Here is a 14,280-nt window from a genome sequence, read left to right as displayed (position 1 = left end):
TGGCCCGGTAGACGGGGTCGCTTTATTCGGACTTTGCCGTTCGGGCGCGTCTGCCCCGGTAGACGGGGTTGCCTCTTTCGGACTTTGCCGTTCCGGCGCGTCTGCCCCGGTAGACGGGGTCGCTTTATTCGGACTTTGCCGTTCGGGCGCGTCTGCCCCGGTAGACGGGGTCGCTTTATTCGGACTTTGCCGTTCGGGCGCGTCTGCCCCGGTAGACGGGGTCGCCTCTTTCGGACTTTGCCGTTCGGGCGCGTCTGCCCCGGTAGACGGGGTCGCCTCTTTCGGACTTTGCCGTTCGGGCGCGTCTGGCCCGGTAGACGGGGTCGCTTTATTCGGACTTTGCCGTTCGGGCGCGTCTGCCCCGGTAGACGGGGTTGCCTCTTTCGGACTTTGCCGTTCCGGCGCGTCTGCCCCGGTAGACGGGGTCGCTTTATTCGGACTTTGCCGTTCGGGCGCGTCTGCCCCGGTAGACGGGGTCGCTTTATTCGGACTTTGCCGTTCGGGCGCGTCTGCCCCGGTAGACGGGGTCGCCTCTTTCGGACTTTGCCGTTCGGGCGCGTCTGCCCCGGTAGACGGGGTCGCCTCTTTCGGACTTTGCCGTTCGGGCGCGTCTGGCCCGGTAGACGGGGTCGCTTTATTCGGACTTTGCCGTTCGGGCGCGTCTGCCCCGGTAGACGGGGTTGCCTCTTTCGGACTTTGCCGTTCCGGCGCGTCTGCCCCGGTAGACGGGGTCGCTTTATTCGGACTTTGCCGTTCGGGCGCGTCTGCCCCGGTAGACGGGGTCGCTTTATTCGGACTTTGCCGTTCGGGCGCGTCTGGCCCGGTAGACGGGGTCGCTTTATTCGGACTTTGCCGTTCGGGCGCGTCTGCCCCGGTAGACGGGGTTGCCTCTTTCGGACTTTGCCGTTCCGGCGCGTCTGCCCCGGTAGACGGGGTCGCCTCTTTCGGACTTTGCCGTTCGGGCGCGTCTGCCCCGGTAGACGGGGTCGCCTCTTTCGGACTTTGCCGTTCGGGCGCGTCTGGCCCGGTAGACGGGGTCGCTTTATTCGGACTTTGCCGTTCGGGCGCGTCTGCCCCGGTAGACGGGGTTGCCTCTTTCGGACTTTGCCGTTCCGGCGCGTCTGCCCCGGTAGACGGGGTCGCTTTATTCGGACTTTGCCGTTCGGGCGCGTCTGCCCCGGTAGACGGGGTCGCTTTATTCGGACTTTGCCGTTCGGGCGCGTCTGCCCCGGTAGACGGGGTCGCCTCTTTCGGACTTTGCCGTTCGGGCGCGTCTGCCCCGGTAGACGGGGTCGCCTCTTTCGGACTTTGCCGTTCGGGCGCGTCTGGCCCGGTAGACGGGGTCGCTTTATTCGGACTTTGCCGTTCGGGCGCGTCTGCCCCGGTAGACGGGGTTGCCTCTTTCGGACTTTGCCGTTCCGGCGCGTCTGCCCCGGTAGACGGGGTCGCTTTATTCGGACTTTGCCGTTCGGGCGCGTCTGCCCCGGTAGACGGGGTCGCTTTATTCGGACTTTGCCGTTCGGGCGCGTCTGCCCCGGTAGACGGGGTCGCCTCTTTCGGACTTTGCCGTTCGGGCGCGTCTGCCCCGGTAGACGGGGTCGCCTCTTTCGGACTTTGCCGTTCGGGCGCGTCTGGCCCGGTAGACGGGGTCGCTTTATTCGGACTTTGCCGTTCGGGCGCGTCTGCCCCGGTAGACGGGGTTGCCTCTTTCGGACTTTGCCGTTCCGGCGCGTCTGCCCCGGTAGACGGGGTCGCTTTATTCGGACTTTGCCGTTCGGGCGCGTCTGCCCCGGTAGACGGGGTCGCTTTATTCGGACTTTGCCGTTCGGGCGCGTCTGGCCCGGTAGACGGGGTCGCTTTATTCGGACTTTGCCGTTCGGGCGCGTCTGCCCCGGTAGACGGGGTTGCCTCTTTCGGACTTTGCCGTTCCGGCGCGTCTGCCCCGGTAGACGGGGTCGCCTCTTTCGGACTTTGCCGTTCGGGCGCGTCTGCCCCGGTAGACGGGGTCGCCTCTTTCGGACTTTGCCGTTCGGGCGCGTCTGGCCCGGTAGACGGGGTCGCTTTATTCGGACTTTGCCGTTCGGGCGCGTCTGCCCCGGTAGACGGGGTCGCTTTATTCGGACTTTGCCGTTCGGGCGCGTCTGCCCCGGTAGACGGGGTTGCCTCTTTCGGACTTTGCCGTTCCGGCGCGTCTGCCCCGGTAGACGGGGTCGCTTTATTCGGACTTTGCCGTTCGGGCGCGTCTGCCCCGGTAGACGGGGTCGCTTTATTCGGACTTTGCCGTTCGGGCGCGTCTGCCCCGGTAGACGGGGTCGCCTCTTTCGGACTTTGCCGTTCGGGCGCGTCTGCCCCGGTAGACGGGGTCGCCTCTTTCGGACTTTGCCGTTCGGGCGCGTCTGGCCCGGTAGACGGGGTCGCTTTATTCGGACTTTGCCGTTCGGGCGCGTCTGCCCCGGTAGACGGGGTTGCCTCTTTCGGACTTTGCCGTTCCGGCGCGTCTGCCCCGGTAGACGGGGTTGCCTCTTTCGGACTTTGCCGTTCCGGCGCGTCTGCCCCGGTAGACGGGGTCGCTTTATTCGGACTTTGCCGTTCGGGCGCGTCTGCCCCGGTAGACGGGGTCGCTTTATTCGGACTTTGCCGTTCGGGCGCGTCTGCCCCGGTAGACGGGGTCGCCTCTTTCGGACTTTGCCGTTCGGGCGCGTCTGCCCCGGTAGACGGGGTCGCCTCTTTCGGACTTTGCCGTTCGGGCGCGTCTGGCCCGGTAGACGGGGTCGCTTTATTCGGACTTTGCCGTTCGGGCGCGTCTGCCCCGGTAGACGGGGTTGCCTCTTTCGGACTTTGCCGTTCCGGCGCGTCTGCCCCGGTAGACGGGGTCGCTTTATTCGGACTTTGCCGTTCGGGCGCGTCTGCCCCGGTAGACGGGGTCGCTTTATTCGGACTTTGCCGTTCGGGCGCGTCTGGCCCGGTAGACGGGGTCGCTTTATTCGGACTTTGCCGTTCGGGCGCGTCTGCCCCGGTAGACGGGGTTGCCTCTTTCGGACTTTGCCGTTCCGGCGCGTCTGCCCCGGTAGACGGGGTCGCTTTATTCGGACTTTGCCGTTCGGGCGCGTCTGCCCCGGTAGACGGGGTCGCTTTATTCGGACTTTGCCGTTCGGGCGCGTCTGCCCCGGTAGACGGGGTCGCCTCTTTCGGACTTTGCCGTTCGGGCGCGTCTGCCCCGGTAGACGGGGTCGCCTCTTTCGGACTTTGCCGTTCGGGCGCGTCTGGCCCGGTAGACGGGGTCGCTTTATTCGGACTTTGCCGTTCGGGCGCGTCTGCCCCGGTAGACGGGGTTGCCTCTTTCGGACTTTGCCGTTCCGGCGCGTCTGCCCCGGTAGACGGGGTCGCTTTATTCGGACTTTGCCGTTCGGGCGCGTCTGCCCCGGTAGACGGGGTCGCTTTATTCGGACTTTGCCGTTCGGGCGCGTCTGGCCCGGTAGACGGGGTCGCTTTATTCGGACTTTGCCGTTCGGGCGCGTCTGCCCCGGTAGACGGGGTTGCCTCTTTCGGACTTTGCCGTTCCGGCGCGTCTGCCCCGGTAGACGGGGTCGCTTTATTCGGACTTTGCCGTTCGGGCGCGTCTGCCCCGGTAGACGGGGTCGCTTTATTCGGACTTTGCCGTTCGGGCGCGTCTGCCCCGGTAGACGGGGTCGCTTTATTCGGACTTTGCCGTTCGGGCGCGTCTGCCCCGGTAGACGGGGTCGCTTTATTCGGACTTTGCCGTTCGGGCGCGTCTGCCCCGGTAGACGGGGTCGCTTTATTCGGACTTTGCCGTTCGGGCGCGTCTGCCCCGGTAGACGGGGTCGCCTCTTTCGGACTTTGCCGTTCGGGCGCGTCTTCCCCGGTAGACGGGGTCGCCTCTTTCGGACTTTGCCGTTCGGGCGCGTCTGGCCCGGTAGACGGGGTCGCTTTATTCGGACTTTGCCGTTCGGGCGCGTCTGCCCCGGTAGACGGGGTTGCCTCTTTCGGACTTTGCCGTTCCGGCGCGTCTGCCCCGGTAGACGGGGTCGCTTTATTCGGACTTTGCCGTTCGGGCGCGTCTGCCCCGGTAGACGGGGTCGCTTTATTCGGACTTTGCCGTTCGGGCGCGTCTGGCCCGGTAGACGGGGTCGCTTTATTCGGACTTTGCCGTTCGGGCGCGTCTGCCCCGGTAGACGGGGTTGCCTCTTTCGGACTTTGCCGTTCCGGCGCGTCTGCCCCGGTAGACGGGGTCGCCTCTTTCGGACTTTGCCGTTCGGGCGCGTCTGCCCCGGTAGACGGGGTCGCCTCTTTCGGACTTTGCCGTTCGGGCGCGTCTGGCCCGGTAGACGGGGTCGCTTTATTCGGACTTTGCCGTTCGGGCGCGTCTGCCCCGGTAGACGGGGTCGCTTTATTCGGACTTTGCCGTTCGGGCGCGTCTGCCCCGGTAGACGGGGTTGCCTCTTTCGGACTTTGCCGTTCCGGCGCGTCTGCCCCGGTAGACGGGGTCGCTTTATTCGGACTTTGCCGTTCGGGCGCGTCTGCCCCGGTAGACGGGGTCGCTTTATTCGGACTTTGCCGTTCGGGCGCGTCTGCCCCGGTAGACGGGGTCGCCTCTTTCGGACTTTGCCGTTCGGGCGCGTCTGCCCCGGTAGACGGGGTCGCCTCTTTCGGACTTTGCCGTTCGGGCGCGTCTGGCCCGGTAGACGGGGTCGCTTTATTCGGACTTTGCCGTTCGGGCGCGTCTGCCCCGGTAGACGGGGTTGCCTCTTTCGGACTTTGCCGTTCCGGCGCGTCTGCCCCGGTAGACGGGGTTGCCTCTTTCGGACTTTGCCGTTCCGGCGCGTCTGCCCCGGTAGACGGGGTCGCTTTATTCGGACTTTGCCGTTCGGGCGCGTCTGCCCCGGTAGACGGGGTCGCTTTATTCGGACTTTGCCGTTCGGGCGCGTCTGCCCCGGTAGACGGGGTCGCCTCTTTCGGACTTTGCCGTTCGGGCGCGTCTGCCCCGGTAGACGGGGTCGCCTCTTTCGGACTTTGCCGTTCGGGCGCGTCTGGCCCGGTAGACGGGGTCGCTTTATTCGGACTTTGCCGTTCGGGCGCGTCTGCCCCGGTAGACGGGGTTGCCTCTTTCGGACTTTGCCGTTCCGGCGCGTCTGCCCCGGTAGACGGGGTCGCTTTATTCGGACTTTGCCGTTCGGGCGCGTCTGGCCCGGTAGACGGGGTCGCTTTATTCGGACTTTGCCGTTCGGGCGCGTCTGGCCCGGTAGACGGGGTCGCTTTATTCGGACTTTGCCGTTCGGGCGCGTCTGCCCCGGTAGACGGGGTTGCCTCTTTCGGACTTTGCCGTTCCGGCGCGTCTGCCCCGGTAGACGGGGTCGCTTTATTCGGACTTTGCCGTTCGGGCGCGTCTGCCCCGGTAGACGGGGTCGCTTTATTCGGACTTTGCCGTTCGGGCGCGTCTGCCCCGGTAGACGGGGTCGCTTTATTCGGACTTTGCCGTTCGGGCGCGTCTGCCCCGGTAGACGGGGTCGCCTCTTTCGGACTTTGCCGTTCGGGCGCGTCTGCCCCGGTAGACGGGGTCGCCTCTTTCGGACTTTGCCGTTCGGGCGCGTCTGCCCCGGTAGACGGGGTCGCTTTATTCGGACTTTGCCGTTCGGGCGCGTTCGCCCCGGCCGACGCGGGACGAAAGTCGTTTGCGACTTTGCCTTCCCTGTGTAGGGCGTTCAAAGGCGAATCTTTTGTTACCAATCTCGTCACTTTGCTGCCAGTCTGGGCCGAGATACGTGCGATTGAACGGTATCGCCTAGGCAGACGCGGTACGGGGTTTTCGAATTTTTAAAGGTCCTTTTCTTTGGCGGAGCACGACGAATTTTACAGCGCCGCGTCGGCCGCGCTGCGGCGCATCTTTTTCGATCATCACATTGCGGTCGGAGCAGCGGGCGATTAACCGCTCGCGACAGGGAGACTTTGACCATTTCAAACTTTTCACGGCCGGCCCCTATGTCTCAAGCCTACGAATTTGAAGTCAGTGTGCAGGCGAATCTTTTGCCACCGGTCCCGTCGTTTTCCTGCCATTCTCGCTCGAGATAGGGGCGATTCAACAGTCTCGCCTAGGCAGACGCGGTCCCGCCTAGGCAGACGCGGTTCCCTCCCCGGCGAACGCGGTAAATGGTCTTCGAGTTTTTAGAGGCACTTTTACCTGGCGGAACGCGACGAAATTTACGCCACGCGTCGGCCGCGCCGGCGCGCATCTTGTGCAGTCATCCCCGACCCGCTGCTTCCAATGTAGCCGGAGCAGCGGGTGATTGACCAGTCTCGCAAGGGGCCGCCTTTTCGAATTCTCGCGGCCGTCGCCTTGAGCGCAGCCGCTCAGTTTTTAGTTGCGCGCGTTGGGCTGAGAAGGGCGAACATTTTGAGACCTCTCCCGTCCCTTTCGCGCAACGCAAGGCAGAGTTACGCTCGTTTGAAGCTCGCCTAGGCAGACGCGGTCCCGCCTAGGCAGACGCGGTTGCCTCCCCGGCGGACGCGGTGAACGGTCTTCGAACTTTTAAGGGCACTTTTAACTGGCGGAACGCGACGAAATTTACGCCACGTGTCGGCCGCCACGTGTCTCGCTCCGCCCCGGCGACAAGTGAGCGCCTGGGACGGGCCGTTGCTGCGCCCGAACCCCTGTGCGGTCCGGGATCGCAACGCGGCCCACGAAGGGCCTTCACGTTTCATTGCGCCATTGGGTTTCGAGAGACCCATTGACTCGCGCACATGTTAGACTCCTTGGTCCGTGTTTCAAGACGGGTCGGGTGGGTTACCGACCTACTCGCCGCAAACCACGATAGCGCCTCCGCGGGAGAACTCCCCGCTCGCCCGGCTTCTCGCCGCCAGCCCGCCGCCGCGGGACCAACCCGGACAACGAGAGGCGACAAGCTTGCCCAGCGGGTCCTCCGCTCCGATTCCAGAGGGCGTCATCGTTCGGGCCTCCCGACAGCCGGGAGAAGCCCATGGGGCCTGGGCTAGGCTGGGCTAGGTCCCGTTTCGCTCGCAGCTACTCGGGGAATCCCTGTTGGTTTCTTTTCCTCCGCTTAGTGATATGCTTAAATTCAGCGGGTTGTCTCGCCTGATCTGAGGTCGACACAGATATGCATTTTCTCGCGTTCGATTCCGGCGCGGTCGCGCGCGCGCGTCCTTCCCTCGTCTCCGGCCGGCACCTTCCGCCCATTCCCCGCTCTCAGTCGGCAGCACCCTCGGCGACTGCGAGCGAGACTGGAAGGCACCTCTGACCGGCGCTCGGGACGGCGCGCATTCGGTTGCGCGCGGAACACTGAACGCAGAGAGTGTGAACCCCCGACCGCCGCGGCCGAATAAATTCCCTGCCGCCTCTCTTTCCCTCGAGAGAACGACCTCGGCCTGGCGTAGGGGCATCGTCAGAGTTTTGCGTCGCCCCCGCCCCAACTGGAGTGGCCCAGTTTTTCTCGGGGCAGAGACTGCGAAGCACTTAGACCGACGGCGGACTGCGCTCGCAACGAGATCGCGTCCGTTCGACCCGTACTCGACTTCGCGCCCACTCGAGGAGGCGGTCCCTTTCCGCACAGGGTCCGGGGGACCCCTTCGTTGCCGCGCACACGGCGCGCCCCTGTCAGGGGGACTTGCACCGTCGCAAACTCCCGGGAACGTTGCCTCCCATACACCACATTTCCCGACCGCCTGCAAGGACGGGGGATTCGGTGCTGGGCTAGGTCCCGTTTCGCTCGCAGCTACTCGGGGAATCCCTGTTGGTTTCTTTTCCTCCGCTTAGTGATATGCTTAAATTCAGCGGGTTGTCTCGCCTGATCTGAGGTCGACACAGATATGCATTTTCTCGCGTTCGATTCCGGCGCGGTCGCGCGCGCGCGTCCTTCCCTCGTCTCCGGCCGGCACCTTCCGCCCATTCCCCGCTCTCAGTCGGCAGCACCCTCGGCGACTGCGAGCGAGACTGGAAGGCACCTCTGACCGGCGCTCGGGACGGCGCGCATTCGGTTGCGCGCGGAACACTGAACGCAGAGAGTGTGAACCCCCGACCGCCGCGGCCGAATAAATTCCCTGCCGCCTCTCTTTCCCTCGAGAGAACGACCTCGGCCTGGCGTAGGGGCATCGTCAGAGTTTTGCGTCGCCCCCGCCCCAACTGGAGTGGCCCAGTTTTTCTCGGGGCAGAGACTGCGAAGCACTTAGACCGACGGCGGACTGCGCTCGCAACGAGATCGCGTCCGTTCGACCCGTACTCGACTTCGCGCCCACTCGAGGAGGCGGTCCCTTTCCGCACAGGGTCCGGGGGACCCCTTCGTTGCCGCGCACACGGCGCGCCTCTGCGCTTTGCCGAACTGTGCTGCGCACACCGCGCTCGCGCCCGTCACCTCCCTGCACCCCGCGCGAGGTATCCCTTTTTCTCGCGCGGGCGTGCCCGGAACAGGGCGTTCCCGTCTCTGCGCTTCTCGCAGCAGTTCGGCTACTTCTCCGCGGGCCAGCAGGCAGCGCTTCGCCGCCCGTCCAAACAGCCTCGTCTCCCGTCGGACCGCTCTTTCCCTGCAGGTAATCCCTTCCTGCGGCGGTCGCTTTCTGAGGCGTGACGCTCTACGGCTAGCAGCCGCCGGCCCGCGTTACGTCAGCGCAGGGCGACCCGACTCTGCCGCTTTGCGCGCGGCTGAAGGGTTCGACCCGCTCTCCTCCTCATTCGCAAAGTCTTTCGAGGGATCTTCGGCGTTCCGTACAGAGCCGTCCTCTTTGCCGACACGGTCAAAACGAGTCGCCGGCCGCGCCATCCCCGGGCGCCGGCGCCTCTCTTGATATATGATCCGACCCTCAGACAGACGAACCCAAGGGAAGACCCAAGGGCGCAATGTGCGTTCGAAGAATCAGTGCTCAGTGTGTCCTGCAATTCACACCAAGTCTCGCAGCTGGCTGCGTTCTTCATCGACCCGAGAACCGAGTGATCCACCGCTTAGAGTCGTGCGTTTGGTTTGTTCAAATCCGTACAGTACAACCAGGGTTTTAGGCACCGGGCTTTTCCCCTGGTCTCCAGTCGCAGTTTCGACCGACGTCTTTCGCGCCTCGCAGCCGTCCGTTCGGCATGCTGCGCGTGCCTCAAAGCCAAAGCGAGCAAAGTCTCTCGAAGCTTTTGTGCGATAATGGCTTGCGCGTCACTAATAGGATGACGAGGCATTTGGCAACCACTAAGGCAGAAGTGCTGAGCCGACGCGTGACGCTCCAATTCCGGTCTTCATCAGAGGTGGGTCTTCTTGTGCCTTCTTGGGCACGCCCGCTCCGCCCGCACGGGCCTGACCGCAGAACACCTCGAAGCACCGGCGTTTGCTAGAAATATACATTCTTGGAGCTCTGTGCCACCGTCCTCACGCACCTTTCTGCGATCTGCAGCGACGCTACCCCCGGACTCCAGCAGCGGTTTTTTTTGTTGCTGTTCACACTCAACTGCTGTTCACATCTTTCAAGGCGAGTCATCACCGCCTACCGCTGCTGCACCCTTTTGTAGGGGAGGGGGTTTTCCCAACGCCCCCCGGTCCGGTCGCCCCCGGGTGCGCCATCGTGCTGCTCCCTACTCGACCATTTCGCCACATCATTGCTTCGCAAGGAGACAGGCACCGCCTAGCCGTGGCTACGCAGCGCGTACTTGGAACAAGCCGCAAAGCGGACGTTCATCAGTCTACTCCCGCAATAGGAGCCCACCGGCCACAGTGCCATGGACGGCGTTTCGGTAGCGCACCGACAGACTACTCGAAGGCTGGGAAGGACGAAGCAGCAAGAGAACCCGGCTGCCGCGAATGCGTTCAAAGTGCGGGATTATAATCCCTCGTCCTTTTCGGTCCCGGTGCCTCCTTTCGCGCCGTCGGCGCGGCGTCAGACTCCGCGCCCGCAGTGCGAGACCTTTCGCGCGCGGCCGTTCCCTGGGCCGCGCGCGTCCCGCCGCGTGCGCGTCGCGCAGAAGCGCAGTTTCCCAGCCAGCGAGCCGCGGTTCCTCTCGTACTTCGCAGCAGCCGCCGCCGTTCCCTTGGCAGCGGGCAGGCCTTTCCCTCGGCCCGCCTACCGACTGGTGGTCGCAACACGACAAAGCCAGCGAGCCGCGGTTCCTCTCGTACTTCGCAGCAGCCGCCGCCGTTCCCTTGGCAGCGGGCAGGCCTTTCCCTCGGCCCGCCTACCGACTCGTGGTCGCAACACGACAAAGCCAGCGAGCAGCGTTTCCTTTCGTACTTCGCAGCAGCCGCCGCCGTTCCCTTGGCAGCGGGCAGGCCTTTCCCTCGGCCCGCCTACCGACTCGTGGTCGCAACACGACAAAGCCAGCGAGCAGCGTTTCCTTTCGTACTTCGCAGCAGCCGCCGCCGTTCCCTTGGCAGCGGGCAGGCCTTTCCCTCGGCCCGCCTACCGACTCGTGGTCGCAACACGACAAAGCCAGCGAGCAGCGTTTCCTTTCGTACTTCGCAGCAGCCGCCGCCGTTCCCTTGGCAGCGGGCAGGCCTTTCCCTCGGCCTGCCTACCGGCTCTGTTTGCGCCTCTTCGACGGTTGTCGACAACCGAAAGCCCACCATGAGTGGTGCGTTACGCCGTTCAAACCTGCGGATACAGCCCGTCCGACTTTCCCTTGGTGACGGAGCTCCGCTGGGCGCAACAGTTTGTGCAGAGAAGCGGCTTCAGAATCTCGCAACTCCGCGGTTGAGGCCTTCCCCCGCTTATAAGTGGGGGCGGCGCCGGGTGTGACAAGCACAATCCGGTAATGATCCTTCCGCAGGTTCACCTACGGAAACCTTGTTACGACTTTTACTTCCTCTAAATGATCAAGTTTGGTCATCTTTCCAACAGACCGGCGCAACCGAAAGGCCGCGCCGGACATCGGTCCGAAGACCTCACTAAATCATTCAATCGGTAGTAGCGACGGGCGGTGTGTACAAAGGGCAGGGACGTAATCAACGCGAGCTTATGACTCGCGCTTACTGGGAATTCCTCGTTCAAGGGGAACAATTGCAAGCCCCTATCCCAATCACGAAAGAAGTTCCACGGGTTACCCAGTCTTTTCAGACAGGGATAAAGACACGCTGCTTCCTTCAGTGTAGCGCGCGTGCGGCCCCGGACATCTAAGGGCATCACAGACCTGTTATTGCTCTGTTTCGTGCGGCTAGGAGCCGCTTGTCCCTCTAAGAAGGTTGTAAGGTGCTGGGAACCCCGCACCTATTTAATAGGCTAGAGTCTCGTTCGTTATCGGAATTAACCAGACAAATCGCTCCACCAACTAAGAACGGCCATGCACCACCATCCACCGAATCAAGAAAGAGCTCTCAATCTGTCAATCCTCCCAGTGTCCGGGCCGGGTAAGTTTTCCCGTGTTGAGTCAAATTAAGCCGCAGGCTCCACTCCTGGTGGTGCCCTTCCGTCAATTCCTTTAAGTTTCAGCTTTGCAACCATACTTCCCCCGGAACCCAAATACTTTGGTTTCCCGGAAGCTGCCCGCCGAGTCATTTGAGTAACTCAGGCGGATCGCTGGTTGGCATCGTTTATGGTCAGAACTAGGGCGGTATCTGATCGCCTTCGAACCTCTGACTTTCGTTCTTGATCAAAGAAAACATTCTTGGCAAATGCTTTCGCAGTAGTTCGTCTTGCGACGGTCCAAGAATTTCACCTCTAGCGCCGCAATACGAATGCCCCCGTCTGTCCCTCTTAATCATTACCCCGTATTCCAAAAACCAACAGAACAGAAACGGGGTCTTGTTCTATTATTCCATGCAAGTTTATTCAGGCGACTCGCCTGCGTTGAGCACTCTAATTTTTTCAAAGTAAAAGCGCAGGCCACCTCGAGACGCACCAATGAAGGGCACCAAGAGAGGACCGGCATGATGTTCAGTCCGAGCCGTCGCATCGGGTAGATGCACTACTCGTCTGGAACTGAGATCCAACTACGAGCTTTTTAACCGCAGCAGCTTTAGTATACGCTATTGGAGCTGGAATTACCGCGGCTGCTGGCACCAGACTTGCCCTCCAATTGATCCTCGTTAAAGGATTTAGAGTGTACTCATTTCAATTACGGGGCCTCAAAAGAGTCCCGTATTGTTATTTTTCGTCACTACCTCCCCGTGCCGGGAGTGGGTAATTTGCGCGCCTGCTGCCTTCCTTGGATGTGGTAGCCGTTTCTCAGGCTCCCTCTCCGGAATCGAACCCTGATTCTCCGTTACCCGTAACAACCATGGTAGGCAAGTAACCTACCATCGAAAGTTGATAAGGCAGACACTTGAAAGAAACGTCGCCGGCTCATGGCCATGCGATCAGCACAAAGTTATCCAGAGTCACCACAGAGTACGGGCAGAGCCCGATGGGTCTTGGTCTAATAAAAGCGCCCGTCAGCCAAAGGCCTTCAGGCTCAATGCATGTATTAGCTCTAGAATTGCCACAGTTGTCCAAGTAGAAAGAAACGATCTAAGGAACCATAACTGATTTAATGAGCCATTCGCGGTTTCGCCTTATTTCGGCATGTACTTAGACATGCATGGCTTAATCTTTGAGACAAGCATATGATTACTGGCAGGATCAACCAGGTATGATGCATAGGCATTCCCTTTTCGCCCCAGAAGGGTGCCTCGTCGCCGCCGATAGGGCCGCCATAAACCCCCAGCGCGCGACGCATCTTTTTCGCGGCAGCTTGCGCTGCCCGTGCATCGTTCGAGCTCGCTGCGGCATCCGACCCGTAGGTACGGCAATCGCCACGCGGCAAGAGAGCACGTGTGCCTTTAGGCAAAGCATTTGTAACGCGCCCACCAGTGCGCACATCGGCCTCTAGGGCCGCAGCATTAGGCAACTGGACGGCGCTTGCTGCGTAGCCGAGACGGCCAAGCCGCCAGACGACGGGACACGCCCGCGTCTTCGGCGCGCTCGCACGGAATCGAGTCCGGGTAGCACGGAACACACCTCGTAAAACGTGGAAACAGCGTCGTCCGACAACCAGCCCCTATCGCAGACGCGGATGAGGCTGCAGACGAATGCCGTGGGGTCCGAGGGACGGGGACACGCTGGGCACGAGGCCGCATATCAGACCCGGTCACGGCGCGCACACGCGGGCGCGCGCCGCCGACTGCTCCACTGGGACCCCCATATAATAGCAGCGATAAGTACCCAGACCTCCGTGGGTGAGTAAATCGCCGTACTCGTGCCACTTTCGCCGCAAGGGCCGCACAAATCGTGCGCGCTTTGCCGCGGCATCACAACGCCGCGCTTCCGCGGCGCCCCGCACGAGCCGTACTCGTGGACATAGCCGTCGGGCGAACCGCCGTACTCGAGGCGCGTTCGCCGCAAGAGCCGCTCAAATCGTGCGCGCTTTCCTGCGGCATCGCACGAAAGCGCTGCCCCGGCGCCCCGCACGAGCCGTACTCGTGGACATTGTCATCGGGCGAACCGCCGTACTCGAGGCGCGTTGGCGGCAAGACCCCCACAAATCGTGCGCGCTTTGCTGCGGCATCGCACAAAAGCGCATCCCCGGCGCCCCGCACGAGCCGTACTCGTGGACATAGCCGTCGGGCGAAGCGCCGTACTCGAGGCGCGTTCGCCGCAAGAGCCGCTCAAATCGTGCGCGCTTTCCTGCGGCATCGCACGAAAGCGCTGCCCCGGCGCCCCGCACGAGCCGTACTCGTGGACATGGTCATCGGGCGAACCGCCGTACTCGAGGCGCGTTCGCCGCAAGAGCCGCTCAAATCGTGCGCGCTTTCCTGCGGCATCGCACGAAAGCGCTGCCCCGGCGCCCCGCACGAGCCGTACTCGTGGACATGGTCATCGGGCGAACCGCCGTACTCGAGGCGCGTTCGCCGCAAGAGCCGCTCAAATCGTGCACGCTTTCCTGCGGCATCGCACGAAAGCGCTGCCCCGGCGCCCCGCACGAGCCGTACTCGTGGACATAGCCGTCGGGCGAACCGCCGTACTCGAGGCGCGTTCGCCGCAAGAGCCGCTCAAAACGTGCGCGCTTTCCTGCGGCATCGCACAAAAGCGCTTCCCCGGCGCCCCGCACGAGCCGTACTCGTGGACATTGTCATCGGGCCAACCGCCGTACTCGAGGCGCGTTGGCGGCAAGAGCCCCTCAAATCGAGCGCGCTTTGCTGCGGCATCGCAAAAAAGCACTTCCGCGGCGCCCCGCACGAGCCGTACTCGTGGACATTGTCATCGGGCGAACCGCCGTACTCGAGGAGCGTTCGCCGCAAAAGCCACTCAAATCGTGCGCGCTTTGCTGCGGCATCGCACAACCGCGCTTCCGCGGCGCCCCGCACGAGC

General features: G+C 63.0%; 2 non-coding genes across 2 annotated transcripts; both read right to left on the bottom strand.

Annotated features, from left to right (window-relative positions):
* Positions 1 to 8,820: 8,820 nt before the first annotated feature.
* Positions 8,821 to 8,973, bottom strand: LOC149324927 (5.8S ribosomal RNA). The gene has a single exon (XR_016286631.1). It is a non-coding gene; the product is annotated as a 5.8S ribosomal RNA (ribosomal RNA).
* Positions 8,974 to 10,748: 1,775 nt separating this feature from the next.
* LOC149324926 (small subunit ribosomal RNA) lies at positions 10,749 to 12,563 on the bottom strand. Its single transcript, XR_016286633.1, has one exon. It is a non-coding gene; the product is annotated as a small subunit ribosomal RNA (ribosomal RNA).
* Between the last annotated feature and the right edge of the window lie 1,717 nt (positions 12,564 to 14,280).

The sequence above is a fragment of the Amblyomma mixtum genome, unplaced genomic scaffold (genome assembly GCF_055824585.1).
Source record: "Amblyomma mixtum isolate Tamu unplaced genomic scaffold, ASM5582458v1 scaffold_116, whole genome shotgun sequence".
In the NCBI taxonomy this organism is placed as follows: domain Eukaryota; kingdom Metazoa; phylum Arthropoda; class Arachnida; order Ixodida; family Ixodidae; genus Amblyomma; species Amblyomma mixtum.
The sequence above is the reverse complement of the archived record's forward strand: the minus strand, read 5'-3'. Positions and strand labels throughout refer to the sequence as shown.